This window comes from Taudactylus pleione, unplaced genomic scaffold, assembly GCF_031769625.1.
Source record: "Taudactylus pleione unplaced genomic scaffold, aTauple2 ptg000798l, whole genome shotgun sequence".
Lineage (NCBI taxonomy): Eukaryota > Metazoa > Chordata > Amphibia > Anura > Myobatrachidae > Taudactylus > Taudactylus pleione.
The window spans coordinates 444,872-465,846 of NW_028285200.1; the positions used below are offsets into that span (position 1 = coordinate 444,872).

Sequence of the window (20,975 nt, forward strand, 5' to 3'; positions counted from 1 at the left end):
CTCTACAGTCACTGTAAGGAGCACTGCTATACCAGGTAATAAGGAGGGGAATGTCATATACACAGATATAATCATAGTGCACCTGTCTCTACAGTCACTGTAAGGAGCACTGCTATACCAGGTAATAAGGAGGGGAATGTTATATACACAGATATAATCATAGTGCACCACTCTCTACAGTCACTGTAAGGAGCACTGCTATACCAGGTAATAAGGAGGGGAATGTTATATACACAGATATAATCATAGTGCACCTCTCTCTACAGTCACTGTAAGGAGCACTGCTATACCAGGTAATAAGGAGAGGAATGTTATATACACAGATATAATCATAGTGCACCACTCTCTACAGTCACTGTAAGGAGCACTGCTATACCAGGTAATAAGGAGGGGAATGTTATATACACAGATATAATCATAGTGCACCTGTCTCTACAGTCACTGTAAGGAGCACTGCTATACCAGGTAATAAGGAGGGGAATGTTATATACACAGATATAATCATAGTGCACCTGGCTCTACAGTCACTGTAAGGAGCACTGCTATACCAGGTAATAAGGAGGGGAATGTTATATACACAGATATAATCATAGTGCACCACTCTCTACAGTCACTGTAAGGAGCACTGCTATACCAGGTAATAAGGAGGGGAATGTTATATACACAGATATAATCATAGTGCACCTCTCTCTACAGTCACTGTAAGGAGCACTGCTATACCAGGTAATAAGGAGGGGAATGTTATATACACAGATATAATCATAGTGCACCTCTCTCTACAGTCACTGTAAGGAGCACTGCTATACCAGGTAATAAGGAGGGGAATGTTATATACACAGATATAATCATAGTGCACCTCTCTCTACAGTCACTGTAAGGAGCACTGCTATACCAGGTAATAAGGAGAGGAATGTTATATACACAGATATAATCATAGTGCACCACTCTCTACAGTCACTGTAAGGAGCACTGCTATACCAGGTAATAAGGAAGGGAATGTTATATACACAGATATAATCATAGTGCACCTGTCTCTACAGTCACTGTAAGGAGCACTGCTATACCACGTAATAAGGAGGGGAATGTTATATACACAGATATAATCATAGTGCACCTGTCTCTACAGTCACTGTAAGGAGCACTGCTATACCAGGTAATAAGGAGGGGAATGTTATATACACAGATATAATCATAGTGCACCACTCTCTACAGTCACTGTAAGGAGCACTGCTATACCAGGTAATAAGGAGGGGAATGTTATATACACAGATATAATCATAGTGCACCTGTCTCTACAGTCACTGTAAGGAGCACTACTATACCAGGTAATAAGGAGGGGAATGTCATATACACAGATATAATCATAGTGCACCTGTCTCTACAGTCACTGTAAGGAGCACTGCTATACCAGGTAATAAGGAGGGGAATGTTATATACACAAATATAATCATAGTGCACCACTCTCTACAGTCACTGTAAGGAGCACTGCTATACCAGGTAATAAGGAGGGGAATGTTATATACACAGATATAATCATAGTGCACCTCTCTCTACAGTCACTGTAAGGAGCACTGCTATACCAGGTAATAAGGAGGGGAATGTTATATACACAGATATAATCATAGTGCACCACTCTCTACAGTCACTGTAAGGAGCACTGCTATACCAGGTAATAAGGAGGGGAATGTTATATACACAGATATAATCATAGTGCACCTCTCTCTACAGTCACTGTAAGGAGCACTGCTATACCAGGTAATAAAGAGAGGAATGTTATATACACAGGTATAATCATAGTGCACCTCTCTCTACAGTCACTGTAAGTAGCACTGCTATACCAGATAATAAGGAGAGGAATGTTATATACACATATATATAATCATAGGGCACCTCCTTCTACAGTCACTGTAAGGAGCACTGCTATACCAGGTAATAAGGAGGGGAATGTTATATACACATATATAATCATAGTGCACCTCTCTCTACAGTCACTGTAAGGAGCACTGCTATACCAGGTAATAAGGAGGGGAATGTTATATACACAGATATAATCATAGTGCACCTCTCTCTACAGTCACTGTAAGGAGCACTGCTATACCAGGTAATAAGGAGGGGAATGTTATATACACAGATATAATCATAGTGCACCTCTCTCTACAGTCACTGTAAGGGGCACTGCTATACCAGGTAATAAGGAGAGGAATGTTATATACACATATATAATCATAGTGCACCTCTCTCTACAGTCACTGTAAGGAGCACTGCTATACCAGGTAATAAGGAGAGGAATGTTATATACACAGATATAATCATAGTGCACCTGTCTCTACAGTCACTGTAAGAAGCACTGCTATACCAGGTAATAAGGAGGGGAATGTTATATACACAGATATAATCATAGTGCACCTCTCTCTAGTCACTGTAAGGAGCACTGCTATACCAGGTAATAAGGAGGGGAATGTTATATACACATATATAATCATAGTGCACCTTCTTCTACAGTCACTGTAAGGAGCACTGCTATACCAGGTAATAAGGAGAGGAATTTTATATACACAGGTATAATCATAGTGCACCTCCTTCTACAGTCACTGTAAGGAGCACTGCTATACCAGGTAATAAGGAGGGGAATGTTATATACACATATATAATCATAGTGCACCTCTCTCTACAGTCACTGTAAGTAGCACTGCTATACCAGGTAATAAGGAGAGGAATGTTATGTACACATATATAATCATAGGGCACCTCCTTCTACAGTCACTGTAAGGAGCACTGCTATACCAGGTAATAAGGAGTGGAATGTTATATACACATATATAATCATAGTGCACCTGTCTCTACAGTCACTGAAAGGAGCACTGCTATACCAGGTAATAAGGAGGGGAATGTTATATACACAGATATAATCATAGTGCACTTGTCTCTACAGTCACTGTAAGGAGCACTGCTATACCAGGTAATAAGGAGGGGAATGTTATATACACAGATATAATCATAGTGCACCACTCTCTATAGTCACTGTAAGGAGCACTGCTATACCAGGTAATAAGGAGGGAATGTTATATACACAGATATAATCATAGTGCACCTCTCTCTACAGTCACTGTAAGGAGCACTGCTATACCAGGTAAAAAGGAGAGTAATGTTATATACACATATATAATCATAGGGCACCTCCTTCTACAGTCACTGTAAGGAGCACTGCTATACCAGGTAATATGGAGGGGAATGTTATATACATATATATAATCATAGTGCACCTGTCTCTACAGTCACTGTAAGGAGCACTGCTATACCAGGTAATAAGGAGGGGAATGTTATATACACAGATATAATCATAGTGCACCTGTCTCTACAGTCACTGTAAGGAGCACTGCTATACCAGGTAATAAGGAGGGGAATGTTATATACACAGATATAATCATAGTGCACCTGTCTCTACAGTCACTGTAAGGAGCACTGCTATACCAGGTAATAAGGAGGGGAATGTTATATACACAGATATAATCATAGTGCACCTGTCTCTACAGTCACTGTAAGGAGCACTGCTATACCAGGTAATAAGGAGGGGAATGTTATCTACACAGATATAATCATAGTGCACCTCTCTCTACAGTCACTGTAAGGAACACTGCTATACCAGGTAATAAGGAGAGGAATGTTATATACACAGATATAATCATAGTGCACCTGTCTCTACAGTCACTGTAAGGGGAACTGCTATACCAGGTAATAAGGGGGGGAATGTTATATACACAGATATAATCAAAGTGCACCTCCTTCTACAGTCACTGTAAGGAGCACTGCTATACCAGGTAATAAGGAGAGGAATGTTATATACACAGATATAATCATAGTGCACCAATCTCTACAGTCACTGTAAGGAGCACTGCTATACCAGGTAATAAGGAGGGGAATATTATATACACAGGTATAATCATAGTGCACCTCCCTCTATAGTCACTGTAAGGAGCACTGCTACACCAGGTAATAAGGAGAGGAATGTTATATACACAGATATAATCATAGTGCACCTCCTTCTACAGTCACTGTAAGGAGCACTGCTATACCAGGTAATAAGGAGGGGAATGTTATATACACATATATAATCATAGTGCACCTCTCTCTACAGTCACTGTAAGGAGCACTGCTATACCAGGTAATAAGGAGGGGAATGTTATATACACAGATATAATCATAGTGCACCTTCCTCTATAGTCACTGTAAGGAGCACTGCTATACCAGGTAATAAGGAGAGGAATGTTATATACACAGATATAATCATAGTGCACCTCCTTCTACAGTCACTGTAAGGAGCACTGCTATACCAGGTAATAAGGACGGGAAAGTTATATACACATATATAATCATAGTGCACCTCTCTCTACAGTCACTGTAAGGTGCACTGCTATACCAGGTAATAAGGGGGGGAATGTTATATACACATATATAATCATAGTGCACCTCTCTCTACTGTCACTGTAAGGAGCACTGCTATACCATGTAATAAGGGGGGAATGTTATATACACAGATATAATCATAGGGCACCTCTCTCTACAGTCACTGTAAGGAGCACTGCTATACCAGGTAATAAGGAGTGGAATGTTATATACACAGATATAATCATAGTGCACCTCTCTCTACTGTCACTGTAAGGAGCACTGCTATACCAGGTAATGAGGGGAATGTTATATACACAGATATAATCATAGTGCACCTCTCTCTACAGTCACTGTAAGGAGCACTGCTATACCAGGAAATAAGGGGGGGGATGTTATATACACATATATAATCATAGTGCACCTCTCTCTACAGTCACTGTAAGGAGCACTGCTATACCAGGTAATAAGGAGGGGAATGTTATATACACAGATATAATCATAGTGCACCTCTCTTTACAGTCACTGTAAGGAGCACTGCTATACCAGGTAATAAGGAGGGGAATGTTATATACACATATATAATCATAGTGCACCTCTCTCTACAGTCACTGTAAGGAGCACTGCTATACCAGGTAATAAGGAGGGGAATGTTATATACACAGATATAATCATAGTGCACCTCCTTCTACAGTCACTGTAAGGAGCACTGCTATACCAGGTAATAAGGAGGGGAATGTTATATACACATATATAATCATAGTGCACCTCCCTCTACAGACACTGTAAGGGGCACTGCTATACCAGGTAATAAGGAGGGGAATGTTATATACACATATATAATCATAGTGCACCTCCCTCTACAGACACTGTAAGGGGCACTGCTATACCAGGTAATAAGGAGGGGAATTTTATATACACAGATATAATTATAGTGCACCTCCCTCTACAGTCACTGTAAGGAGCACTGCTATACCAGGTAATAAGGAGGGGAATGTTATATACACAGATATAATCATAGTGCACCTCCTTCTACAGTCACTGTAAGGAGCACTGCTATACCAGGTAATAAGGAGGGGAATGTTATATACACATATATAATCATAGTGCACCTCTCTCTACAGTCACTGTAAGGAGCACTGCTATACCAGGTAATAAGGAGGGGAATGTTATATACACAGATATAATCATAGTGCACCTCTCTCTACAGTCACTGTAAGGAGCACTGCTATACCAGGTAATAAGGAGGGGAATGTTATATACACAGATATAATCATAGTGCACCTGTCTCTACAGTCACTGTAAGGAGCACTGCTATACCAGGTAATAAGGAGGGGAATGTTATATACACATATATAATCATAGTGCACCTTCTTCTACAGTCACTGTAAGGAGCACTGCTATACCAGGTAATAAGGAGAGGAATGTTATATACACATATATAATCATAGAGCACCTCTCTCTACAGTCACTGTATGAGCACTGCTATACCAGGTAATGAGGAGGGGAATGTTATATACACAGGTATAATCATAGTGCACCTCCTTCTACAGTCACTGTAAGGAGCACTGCTATACCCGGTAATAAGGAGGGGAATGTTATATACACAGATATAATCATAGTGCACCTGTCTCTACAGTCACTGTAAGGAGCACTGCTATACCAGGTAATAAGGAGGGGAATGTTATATACACAGATATAATCATAGTGCACCTGTCTCTACAGTCACTGTAAGGAGCACTGCTATACCAGGTAATAAGGAGAGGAATGTTATATACACATATATAATCATAGAGCACCTCTCTCTACAGTCACTGTATGAGCACTGCTATACCAGGTAATAAGGAGGGGAATGTTATATACACAGGTATAATCATAGTGCACCTCCTTCTACAGTCACTGTAAGGAGCACTGCTATACCAAGTAATAAGGAGGTGAATGTTATATACACATATATAATCATAGTGCACCTCTCTCTACAGTCACTGTAAGGAGCACTGCTATACCAGGTAATAAGGAGAGGAATGTTATATACACATATATAATCATAGGGCTCCTCCTTCTACAGTCACTGTAAGGAGCACTGCTATACCAGGTAATAAGGAGGGGAATGTTATATACACATATATAATCATAGTGCACCTGTCTCTACAGTCACTGTAAGGAGCACTGCTATACAAGGTAATAAGGGGGGGAATGTTATATACACATATATAATCATAGTGCACCTTCTTCTACAGTCACTGTAAGGAGCACTGCTATACCAGGTAATAAGGAGGGGAATGTTATATACACAGATATAATCATAGTGCACCTGTCTCTACAGTCACTGAAAGGAGCACTGCTATACCAGGTAATAAGGAGGGGAATGTTATATACACAGGTATTATCATAGTGCACCTCTCTCTACAGTCACTGTAAGTAGCACTGCTATACCAGGTAATAAGGAGAGGAATGTTATATACACATATATAATCATAGGGCTCCTCCTTCTACAGTCACTGTAAGGAGCACTGCTATACCAGGTAATAAGGAGGGGAATGTTATATACACAGATATAATCACAGTGCACCTGTCTCTACAGTCACTGTAAAGAGCACTGCTATACCAGGTAATAAGGAGGGGAATGTTATATACACAGATATAATCATAGTGCACCTCTCTCTACAGTCACTGTAAAGAGCACTGCTATACCAGGTAATAAGGAGGGGAATGTTATATACACAGATATAATCACAGTGCACCTGTCTCTACAGTCACTGTAAAGAGCACTGCTATACCAGGTAATAAGGAGGGGAATGTTATATACACAGATATAATCATAGTGCACCTCTCTCTACAGTCACTGTACGGGGCACTGCTATACCAGGTAATAAGGAGGGGAATGTTATATACACATATATAATCATAGGGCACCTCTCTCTACAGTCACTGTAATGGGCACTGCTATACCAGGTAATAAGGAGGGGATTGTTATATACACAGATATAATAATAGTGCACCTCCTTCTACAGTCACTGTAAGGGGCACTGCTATACCAGGTAATAAGGAGGGGATTGTTATATACACAGATATAATAATAGTGCACCTCCTTCTACAGTCACTGTAATGGGCACTGCTATACCAGGTAATAAGGAGGGGAATGTTATATACACAGATATAATCATAGTGCACCTCTCTCTGCAGTCACTGTAAGGAGCACTGCTATACCAGGTAATAAGGTGGGGAATGTTATATACACAGATATAATCATAGTGCACCTCTCTCTACAGTCACTGTAAGGAGCACTGCTATACCAGGTAATAAGGTGGGGAATGTTATATACACAGATATAATCATAGTGCACCTCTCTCTACAGTCACTGTAAGGAGCACTGCTATACCAGGTACTAGGGAGAGGAATGTTATATACACAGGTATAATCATAGTGCACCTCCTTCTACAGTCACTGTAAGGAGCACTGCTATACCAGGTAATGAGGGGAATGTTATATACACAGATATAATCATAGTGCACCTCTCTCTACAGTCACTGTAAGGAGCACTGCTATACCAGGAAATAAGGGGGGGGGGATGTTATATACACATATATAATCATAGTGCACCTCTCTCTACAGTCACTGTAAGGAGCACTGCTATACCAGGTAATAAGGAGGGGAATGTTATATACACAGATATAATCATAGTGCACCTCTCTTTACAGTCACTGTAAGGAGCACTGCTATACCAGGTAATAAGGAGGGGAATGTTATATACACATATATAATCATAGTGCACCTCTCTCTACAGTCACTGTAAGGAGCACTGCTATACCAGGTAATAAGGAGGGGAATGTTATATACACAGATATAATCATAGTGCACCTCCTTCTACAGTCACTGTAAGGAGCACTGCTATACCAGGTAATAAGGAGGGGAATGTTATATACACATATATAATCATAGTGCACCTCCCTCTACAGACACTGTAAGGGGCACTGCTATACCAGGTAATAAGGAGGGGAATGTTATATACACATATATAATCATAGTGCACCTCCCTCTACAGACACTGTAAGGGGCACTGCTATACCAGGTAATAAGGAGGGGAATGTTATATACACAGATATAATCATAGTGCACCTCCCTCTACAGTCACTGTAAGGAGCACTGCTATACCAGGTAATAAGGAGGGGAATGTTATATACACAGATATAATCATAGTGCACCTCCTTCTACAGTCACTGTAAGGAGCACTGCTATACCAGGTAATAAGGAGGGGAATGTTATATACACATATATAATCATAGTGCACCTCTCTCTACAGTCACTGTAAGGAGCACTGCTATACCAGGTAATAAGGAGGGGAATGTTATATACACAGATATAATCATAGTGCACCTCTCTCTACAGTCACTGTAAGGAGCACTGCTATACCAGGTAATAAGGAGGGGAATGTTATATACACAGATATAATCATAGTGCACCTGTCTCTACAGTCACTGTAAGGAGCACTGCTATACCAGGTAATAAGGAGGGGAATGTTATATACACAGATATAATCATAGTGCACCTGTCTCTACAGTCACTGTAAGGAGCACTGCTATACCAGGTAATAAGGAGGGGAATGTTATATACACATATATAATCATAGTGCACCTTCTTCTACAGTCACTGTAAGGAGCACTGCTATACCAGGTAATAAGGAGAGGAATGTTATATACACATATATAATCATAGAGCACCTCTCTCTACAGTCACTGTATGAGCACTGCTATACCAGGTAATAAGGAGGGGAATGTTATATACACAGATATAATCATAGTGCACCTGTCTCTACAGTCACTGTAAGGAGCACTGCTATACCAGGTAATAAGGAGGGGAATGTTATATACACAGATATAATCATAGTGCACCTGTCTCTACAGTCACTGTAAGGAGCACTGCTATACCAGGTAATAAGGAGAGGAATGTTATATACACATATATAATCATAGAGCACCTCTCTCTACAGTCACTGTATGAGCACTGCTATACCAGGTAATAAGGAGGGGAATGTTATATACACAGGTATAATCATAGTGCACCTCCTTCTACAGTCACTGTAAGGAGCACTACTATACCAAGTAATAAGGAGGTGAATGTTATATACACATATATAATCATAGTGCACCTCTCTCTACAGTCACTGTAAGGAGCACTGCTATACCAGGTAATAAGGAGAGGAATGTTATATACACATATATAATCATAGGGCTCCTCCTTCTACAGTCACTGTAAGGAGCACTGCTATACCAGGTAATAAGGAGGGGAATGTTATATACACATATATAATCATAGTGCACCTGTCTCTACAGTCACTGTAAGGAGCACTGCTATACAAGGTAATAAGGGGGGGAATGTTATATACACATATATAATCATAGTGCACCTTCTTCTACAGTCACTGTAAGGAGCACTGCTATACCAGGTAATAAGGAGGGGAATGTTATATACACAGATATAATCATAGTGCACCTGTCTCTACAGTCACTGAAAGGAGCACTGCTATACCAGGTAATAAGGAGGGGAATGTTATATACACAGATATAATCACAGTGCACCTGTCTCTACAGTCACTGTAAAGAGCACTGCTATACCAGGTAATAAGGAGGGGAATGTTATATACACAGATATAATCATAGTGCACCTGTCTCTACAGTCACTGTAAAGAGCACTGCTATACCAGGTAATAAGGAGGGGAATGTTATATACACAGATATAATCATAGTGCACCTCTCTCTACAGTCACTGTACGGGGCACTGCTATACCAGGTAATAAGGAGGGGATTGTTATATACACAGATATAATAATAGTGCACCTCCTTCTACAGTCACTGTAAGGGGCACTGCTATACCAGGTAATAAGGAGGGGATTGTTATATACACAGATATAATAATAGTGCACCTCCTTCTACAGTCACTGTAATGGGCACTGCTATACCAGGTAATAAGGAGGGGAATGTTATATACACATATATAATCATAGAGCACCTCTCTCTACAGTCACTGTATGACCACTGCTATACCAGGTAATAAGGAGAGGAATGTTATATACACAGATATAATCATAGTGCACCTCTCTCTGCAGTCACTGTAAGGAGCACTGCTATAACAGGTAATAAGGAGGGGAATGTTATATACACAGATATAATCATAGTGCACCTCTCTCTACAGTCACTGTAAGGAGCACTGCTATACCAGGTAATAAGGAGAGGAATGTTATATACACCTATATAATCATAGTGCACCTCTCTCTACAGTCACTGTAAGGAGCACTGCTATACCAGGAAATAAGGGGGGGGAATGTTATATACACATATATAATCATAGTGCACCTGTCTCTACAGTCACTGTAAGGAGCACTGCTATACCAGGTAATAAGGAGGGGAATGTTATATACACAGATATAATCATAGTGCACCTGTCTCTACAGTCACTGTAAGAGCACTGCTATACCAGGTAATAAGGAGGGGAATGTTATATACACATATATAATCATAGTGCACCTTCTTCTACAGTCACTGTAAGGAGCACTGCTATACCAGGTAATAAGGAGAGGAATGTTATATACACATATATAATCATAGAGCACCTCTCTCTACAGTCACTGTATGAGCACTGCTATACCAGGTAATAAGGAGGGGAATGTTATATACACAGGTATAATCATAGTGCACCTCCTTCTACAGTCACTGTAAGGAGCACTGCTATACCAGGTAATAAGGAGGGGAATGTTATATACACATATATAATCATAGTGCACCTTCTTCTACAGTCACTGTAAGGAGCACTGCTATACCAGGTAATAAGGAGAGGAATGTTATATACACATATATAATCATAGAGCACCTCTCTCTACAGTCACTGTATGACCACTGCTATACCAGGTAATAAGGAGAGGAATGTTATATACACAGGTATAATCATAGTGCACCTCCTTCTACAGTCACTGTAAGGAGCACTGCTATACCAGGTAATAAGGAGGGGAATGTTATATACACATATATAATCATAGTGCACCTCTCTCTACAGTCACTGTAAGGAGCACTGCTATACCAGGTAATAAGGAGGGGAATGTTATATACACAGATATAATCATAGTGCACCTCTCTCTACAGTCACTGTAAGGAGCACTGCTATACCAGGTAATAAGGAGGGGATTGTTATATACACAGATATAATCATAGTGCACCTTCTTCTACAGTCACTGTAAGGAGCACTGCTATACCAGGTAATATGGAGAGGAATGTTATATACACATATATAATCATAGAGCACCTCTCTCTACAGTCACTGTATGAGCACTGCTATACCAGGTAATAAGGAGGGGAATGTTATATACACAGGTATAATCATAGTGCACCTCCTTCTACAGTCACTGTAAGGAGCACTGCTATACCCGGTAATAAGGAGGGGAATGTTATATACACATATATAATCATAGTGCACCTCTCTCTACAGTCACTGTAAGGAGAACTGCTATACCAAGTAATAAGGAGGGGAATGTTATATACACATATATAATCATAGTGCACCTCTCTCTACAGTCACTGTAAGTAGCACTGCTATACCAGGTAATAAGGAGAGGAATGTTATATACACATATATAATCATAGGGCTCCTCCTTCTACAGTCACTGTAAGGAGCACTGCTATACCAGGTAATAAGGAGGGGAATGTTATATACACATATATAATCATAGTGCACCTCTCTCTACAGTCACTGTAAGGAGCACTGCTATACCAGGTAATAAGGAGGGGAATGTTATATACACAGATATAATCATAGTGCACCTGTGTCTACAGTCACTGAAAGGAGCACTGCTATACCAGGTAATAAGGAGGGGAATGTTATATACACAGGTATTATCATAGTGCACCTCTCTCTACAGTCACTGTAAGGAGCACTGCTATACCAGGTAATAAGGAGAGGAATGTTATATACACAGATATAATAATAGTGCACCTCTCTCTACAGTCACTGTAATGGGCACTGCTATACCAGGTAATAAGGAGAGGAATGTTATATACACAGATATAATCATATTGCACCTCTCTCTACAGTCACTGTAAGGAGCACTGCTATACCAGGTAATAAGGAGAGGAATGTTATATACACAGATATAATCATAGTGCACCTCTCTCTACAGTCACTGTAAGGGGCACTGCTATACCAGGTAATAAGGAGGGGAATGTTATATACACAGATATAATCATAGTGCACCTCTCTCTACAGTCACTGTAAGTAGCACTGCTATACCAGGTAATAAGGAGGGGAATGTTATATACACAGATATAATCATAGTGCACCTCTCTCTACAGTCACTGTAAGGAGCACTGCTATACCAGGTAATAAGGAGGGGAATGTTATATACACATATATAATCATAGTGCACCTCTCTCTACAGTCACTGTAAGGAGCACTGCTATACCAGGTAATAAGGAGGGGAATGTTATATACACAGATATAATCATAGTGCACCTCTCTCTACAGTCACTGTAAGGAGCACTGCTATACCAGGTAATAAGGGGGGGAATGTTATATACACATATATAATCATAGTGCACCTCTCTCTACAGTCACTGTAAGGAGCACTGCTATACCAGGTAATAAGGAGGGGAATGTTATATACACAGATATAATCATAGTGCACCTCTCTCTACAGTCACTGTAAGGGGCACTGCTATACCAGGTAATAAGGGGGGGAATGTTATATACACAGATATAATCATAGTGCACCTCTCTCTACAGTCACTGTAAGGAGCACTGCTATACAAGGTAATAAGGAGGGGAATGTTATATACACAGATATAATCATAGTGCACCTCCTTCTACAGTCACTGTAAGGAGCACTGCTATACCAGGTAATAAGGAGGGGAATGTTATATACACAGATATAATCATAGTGCACCTCTCTCTACAGTCACTGTAAGGAGCACTGCTATACCAGGTAATAAGGAGGGGAATGTTATATACACAGATATAATCATAGTGCACCTCCTTCTACAGTCACTGTAAGGAGCACTGCTATACCAGGTAATAAGGAGAGGAATGTTATATACACAGGTATAATCATAGTGCACCTCCTTCTACAGTCACTGTAAGGAGCACTGCTATACCAGGTAATAAGGAGGGGAATGTTATATACACATATATAATCATAGTGCACCTCTCTCTACAGTCACTGTAAGGAGCACTGCTATACCAGGTAATAAGGAGGGGAATGTTATATACACAGATATGATCATAGTGCACCTCTCTCTACAGTCACTGTAAGGAGCACTGCTATACCAGGTAATAAGGAGAGGAATGTTATATACACAGATATAATCATAGTGCACCTGTCTCTACACTCACTGTAAGGAGCACTGCTATACCAGGTAATAAGGAGGGGAATGTTACATACACAGATATAATCATAGTGCACCTGTCTCTACAGACACTGTAAGGAGCACTGCTATACCAGGTAATAAGGAGAGGAATGTTATATACACATATATAATCATAGTGCACCTCCCTCTACAGTCACTGTAAGGAGCACTGCTATACCAGGTAATAAGGAAAGGAATGTTATATACACAGATATAATCATAGTGCACCTGTCTCTACAGTCACTGTAAGGAGCACTGCTATACCAGGTAATAATGAGAGGAATGTTATATACACATATATAATCATAGTGCACCTCTCTCTACAGTCACTGTAAGGGGCACTGCTATACCAGGTAAAAAGGAGAGGAATGTTATAAACACATATATAATCATAGTGCACCTCTCTCTAGTCACTGTAAGGAGCACTGCTATACCAGGTAATAAGGAGGGGAATGTTATATACACAGGTATAATCATAGTGCACCTCTCTCTACAGTCACTGTAAGGAGAACTGCTATACCAGGTAATAAGGAGGGGAATGTTATATACACATATATAATCATAGTGCACCTCTCTCTACAGTCACTGTAAGGAGCACTGCTATACCAGGTAATAAGGAGAGGAATGTTATATACACATATATAATCATAGTGCACCTCTCTCTACAGTCACTGTAAGGAGCACTGCTATACCAGGTAATAAGGAGAGGAATGTTATATACACAGGTATAATCATAGTGCACCTCCTTCTACAGTCACTGTAAGGAGCACTGCTATACCAGGTAATAAGGAGGGGAATGTTATATACACAGATATAATCATAGTGCACCTCTCTCTACAGTCACTGTAAGGAGCACTGCTATACCAGGTAATAAGGAGGGGAATGTTATATACACAGGTATAATCATAGTGCACCTCCTTCTACAGTCACTGTAAGGAGCACTGCTATACCCGGTAATAAGGAGGGGAATGTTATATACACATATATAATCATAGTGCACCTCTCTCTACAGTCACTGTAAGGAGAACTGCTATACCAAGTAATAAGGAGGGGAATGTTATATACACATATATAATCATAGTGCACCTCTCTCTACAGTCACTGTAAGTAGCACTGCTATACCAGGTAATAAGGAGAGGAATGTTATATACACATATATAATCATAGTGCACCTCCCTCTACAGTCACTGTAAGGAGCACTGCTATACCAGGTAATAAGGAGGGGAATGTTATATACACATATATAATCATAGTGCACCTGTCTCTACAGTCACTGTAAGGAGCACTGCTATACCAGGTAATAAGGAGGGGAATGTTATATACACAGATATAATCATAGTGCACCTGTGTCTACAGTCACTGAAAGGAGCACTGCTATACCAGGTAATAAGGAGGGGAATGTTATATACACAGGTATTATCATAGTGCACCTCTCTCTACAGTCACTGTAAGGAGCACTGCTATACCAGGTAATAAGGAGGGGAATGTTATATACACAGGTATAATCATAGTGCACCTCCTTCTGCAGTCACTGTAAGGAGCACTGCTATACCAGGTAATAAGGAGGGGAATGTTATATACACAGATATAATCACAGTGCACCTGTCTCTACAGTCACTGTAAAGAGCACTGCTATACCAGGTAATAAGGAGGGGAATGTTATATACACAGATATAATCACAGTGCACCTGTCTCTACAGTCACTGTAAAGAGCACTGCTATACCAGGTAATAAGGAGGGGAATGTTATATACACATATATAATCATAGTGCACCTCTCTCTACAGTCACTGTAAGTAGCACTGCTATACCAGGTAATAAGGAGGGGAATGTTATATACACAGATATAATCATAGTGCACCTCTCTCTACAGTCACTGTAAGGAGCACTGCTATACCAGGTAATAAGGAGGGGAATGTTATATACACAGATATAATCATAGTGCACCTCTCTCTACAGTCACTGTACGGGGCACTGCTATACCAGGTAATAAGAAGAGGAATGTTATATACACATATATAATCATAGTGCACCTCCTTCTACAGTCACTGTAATGGGCACTGCTATACCAGGTAATAAGGAGGGGATTGTTATATACACATATATAATCATAGTGCACCTCCTTCTACAGTCACTGTAATGGGCACTGCTATACCAGGTAATAAGGAGGGGATTGTTATATACACAGATATAATAATAGTGCACCTCTCTCTACAGTCACTGTAATGGGCACTGCTATACCAGGTAATAAGGAGAGGAATGTTATATACACAGATATAATCATAGTGCACCTCTCTCTACAGTCACTGTAAGGGGCACTGCTATACCAGGTAATAAGGAGGGGAATGTTATATACACAGATATAATCATAGTGCACCTCTCTCTACAGTCACTGTAAGTAGCACTGCTATACCAGGTAATAAGGAGGGGAATGTTATATACACAGATATAATCATAGTGCACCTCTCTCTACAGTCACTGTAAGGAGCACTGCTATACCAGGTAAGAAGGAGAGGAATGTTATATACACAGATATAATCATAGTGCACCTCCTTCTACAGTCACTGTAAGGAGCACTGCTATACCAGGTAATAAGGAGAGGAATGTTATATACACAGGTATAATCATAGTGCACCTCCTTCTACAGTCACTGTAAGGAGCACTGCTATACCAGGTAATAAGGAGGGGAATGTTATATACACATATATAATCATAGTGCACCTCTCTCTACAGTCACTGTAAGGAGCACTGCTATACCAGGTAATAAGGAGGGGAATGTTATATACACAGATATAATCATAGTGCACCTCTCTCTACAGTCACTGTAAGGAGCACTGCTATACCAGGTAATAAGGAGAGGAATGTTATATACACAGATATAATCATAGTGCACCTGTCTCTACAGTCACTGTAAGGAGCACTGCTATACCAGGTAATAAGGAGGGGAATGTTACATACACAGATATAATCATAGTGCACCTGTCTCTACAGTCACTGTAAGGAGCACTGCTATACCAGGTAATAAGGAGAGGAATGTTATATACACATATATAATCATAGTGCACCTCCCTCTACAGTCACTGTAAGGAGCACTGCTATACCAGGTAATAAGGAAAGGAATGTTATATACACAGATATAATCATAGTGCACCTGTCTCTACAGTCACTGTAAGGAGCACTGCTATACCAGGTAATAATGAGAGGAATGTTATATACACATATATAATCATAGTGCACCTCTCTCTACAGTCACTGTAAGGGGCACTGCTATACCAGGTAAAAAGGAGAGGAATGTTATAAACACATATATAATCATAGTGCACCTCTCTCTAGTCACTGTAAGGAGCACTGCTATACCAGGTAATAAGGAGGGGAATGTTATATACACAGGTATAATCATAGTGCATCTCCTTCTACAGTCACTGTAAGGAGCACTGCTATACCAGGTAATAAGGAGGGGAATGTTATATACACATATATAATCATAGTGCACCTCGCTCTAGTCACTGTAAGGAGCACTGCTATACCAGGTAATAAGGAGGGGAATGTTATATACACATATATAATCAGAGTGCACCATCTTCTACAGTCACTGTAAGGAGCACTGCTATACCAGGTAATAAGGAGAGGAATGTTATATACACAGGTATAATCATAGTGCACCTCCTTCTACAGTCACTGTAAGGAGCACTGCTATACCAGGTAATAAGGAGGGGAATGTTATATACACATATATAATCATAGTGCACCTCTCTCTACAGTCACTGTAAGGAGAACTGCTATACCAGGTAATAAGGAGGGGAATGTTATATACACATATATAATCATAGTGCACCTCTCTCTACAGTCACTGTAAGGAGCACTGCTATACCAGGTAATAAGGAGAGGAATGTTATATACACATATATAATCATAGGGCTCCTCCTTCTACCGTCACTGTAAGGAGCACTGCTATACCAGGTAATAAGGAGGGGAATGTTATATACACAGATATAATCATAGTGCACCTCTCTCTACAGTCACTGTAAGGAGCACTGCTATACCAGGTAATAAGGAGGGGAATGTTATATACACAGATATAATCATAGTGCACCTGTCTCTACAGTCACTGTAAGGAGCACTGCTATACCAGGTAATAAGGAGGGGAATGTTATATACACAGATAAAATCATAGTGCACCTCTCTCTACAGTCACTGTAAGGAGCACTGCTATACCAGGTAATAAGGGGGGGAATGTTATATACACAGATATAATCATAGTGCACCTCCTTCTACAGTCACTGTAAGGAGCACTGCTATACCAGGTAATAAGGAGGGGAATGTTATATACACAGGTATAATCATAGTGAACCTCCCTCTATAGTCACTGTAAGGAGCACTGCTATACCAGGTAATAAGGAGAGGAATGTTATATACACATATATAATCATAGTGCACCTCTCTCTACAGTCACTGTAAGGAGCACTGCTATACCAGGTAATAAGGAGGGGAATGTTATATACACAGATATAATCATAGTGCACCTCTCTCTATAGTCACTGTAAGGAGCACTGCTATACCTGGTAATAAGGGGGGGAATGTTATATACACATATATAATCATAGTGCACCTCTCTCTACAGTCACTGTAAGGAGCACTGCTATACCAGGTAATAAGGAGGGGAATGTTATATACACAGATATAATCATAGTGCACTTCCCTCTACAGTCACTGTAAGTAGCACTGCTATACCAGGTAATAAGGAGGGGAATGTTATATACACATATATAATCATAGTGCACCTCCTTCTACAGTCACTGTAAGTAGCACTGCTATACCAGGTAATAAGGGGGGGAATGTTATATACACAGATATAATCATAGTGCACCTCCCTCTACAGTCACTGTAAGGAACACTGCTATATCAGGTAATAAGGGGGGGAATGTTATATACACAGATATAATCATAGTGCACCTCCCTCTACAGTCACTGTAAGGAGCACTGCTATATCAGGTAATAAGGGGGGGAATGTTATATACACAGATATGATCATAGTGCACCACTCTCTACAGTCACTGTAAGGGGCACTGCTATACCAGGTAATAAGGAGGGGAATGTTATATACACAGATATAATCATAGGGCACCTGTCTCTGCAGTCACTGTAAGGAGCACTGCTATACCAGGTAATAAGGGGGGGAATGTTATATACACAGATATAATCATAGTGCACCTCTCTCTACAGTCACTGTAAGGAGCACTGCTATACCAGGTAATAAGGGGGGGAATGTTATATACACAGATATAATCATAGTGCACCTCTCTCTACAGTCACTGTATGGGGCACTGCTATACCTGGTAATAAGGAGGGGAATGTTATACACACAGATATTATCATAGTGCACTTCCTTCTACAGTCACTGTAAGGAGCACTGCTATACCAGGTAATAAGGAGAGGAATGTTATATACACAGATATAATCATAGTGCACCTCTCTCTACAGTCACTGTAAGGAGCACTGCTATACCAGGTAATAAGGAGAGGAATGTTATATACAAAGGTATAATCATAGTGCACCTCCCTCTATAGTCACTGTAAGGAGCACTGCTATACCAGGTAATAAGGAGAGGAATGTTATATACACAGATATAATCATAGTGCACCTCCTTCTACAGTCACTGGAAGGAGCACTGCTATACCAGGTAATAAGGAGGGGAATGTTATATACACATATATAATCATAGTGCACCTCTCTCTACAGTCACTGTAAGGAGAACTGCTATACCAGGTAATAAGGAGGGGAATGTTATATACACATATATAATCATAGTGCACCTCTCTCTACAGTCACTGTAAGTAGCACTGCTATACCAGGTAATAAGGAGAGGAATGTTATATACACATATATAATCATAGGGCTCCTCCTTCTACAGTCACTGTAAGGAGCACTGCTATACCAGGTAATAAGGAGGGGAATGTTATATACACATATATAATCATAGTGCACCTCTCTCTACAGTCACTGTAAGAAGCACTGCTATACCAGGTAATAAGGAGGGGAATGTTATATACACAGATATAATCATAGTGCACCTCTCTTTACAGTCACTGTATGGAGCACTGCTATACCAGGTAATAAGGAGAGGAATGTTATATACACAGATATAATCATAGTGCACCTGTCTCTACAGTCACTGTAAGGAGCACTGCTATACCAGGTAATAAGGAGGGGAATGTTATATACACAGATATAATCATAGTGCTCCTGTCTCTACAGTCACTGTAAGGAGCACTGCTATACCAGGTAATAAGGAGGGGAATGTTATATACACAGATATAATCATAGTGCACCTCCTTCTACAGTCACTGTAAGGAGCACTGCTATACCAGGTAATAAGGAGGGGAATGTTATATACACAGATATAATCATAGTGCACCTCTCTCTACAGTCACTGTAAGGAGCACTGCTATACAAGTTAATAAGGAGGGGAATGTTATATACACAGATACAATCATAGTGCACCTCCTTCTACATTCACTGTAAGGAGCACTGCTATACCAGGTAATAAGGAGGGGAATGTTATATACACAGATATAATCATAGTGCACCTCTCTCTACAGTCACTGTAAGGAGCACTGCTATACCAGGTAATAAGGAGGGGAATGTTATATACACATATATAATCATAGTGCACCTCTCTCTACAGTCACTGTAAGGAGCACTGCTATACCAGGTACTAAGGAGAGGAATGTTATATACACAGATATAATCATAGTGCACCTCCCTCTACAGTCACTGTAAGGAGCACTGCTATTCCAGGTAATAAGGAGGGGATTGTTATATACACAGATATAATCATAGTGCACATCCCTCTACAGTCACTGTAAGGAGCACTGCTATACCAGGTAATAAGGGGAGGAATTTTATATACACAGATATAATCATAGTGCACCTCTCTCTACAGTCACTGTAAGGGGCACTGCTATACCAGGTAATAAGGAGAGGAATGTTATATACACAGATATAATCATAGGGCACCTCCCTCTACAGTCACTGTAAGGGGCACTGCTATACCAGGTAATAAGGAGAAGAATGTTATATACACAGATATAATCATAGTGCACCTCTCTCTACAGTCACTGTAAGGAGCACTGCCATACCAGGTAATAAGAAGGGGAATGTTATATACACAGATATAATCATAGTGCACCTCTCTCTACAGTCA

General features: G+C 40.1%; 1 protein-coding gene across 1 annotated transcript in view; it reads right to left on the reverse strand.

The window, feature by feature from the left end:
- Nucleotides 1-20,975, reverse strand: part of LOC148474935 (T-cell leukemia homeobox protein 3-like) — a 319,343-nt gene that overhangs the window by 168,288 nt on the left and 130,080 nt on the right. The gene's annotated exons all lie outside the window — the stretch shown is intronic.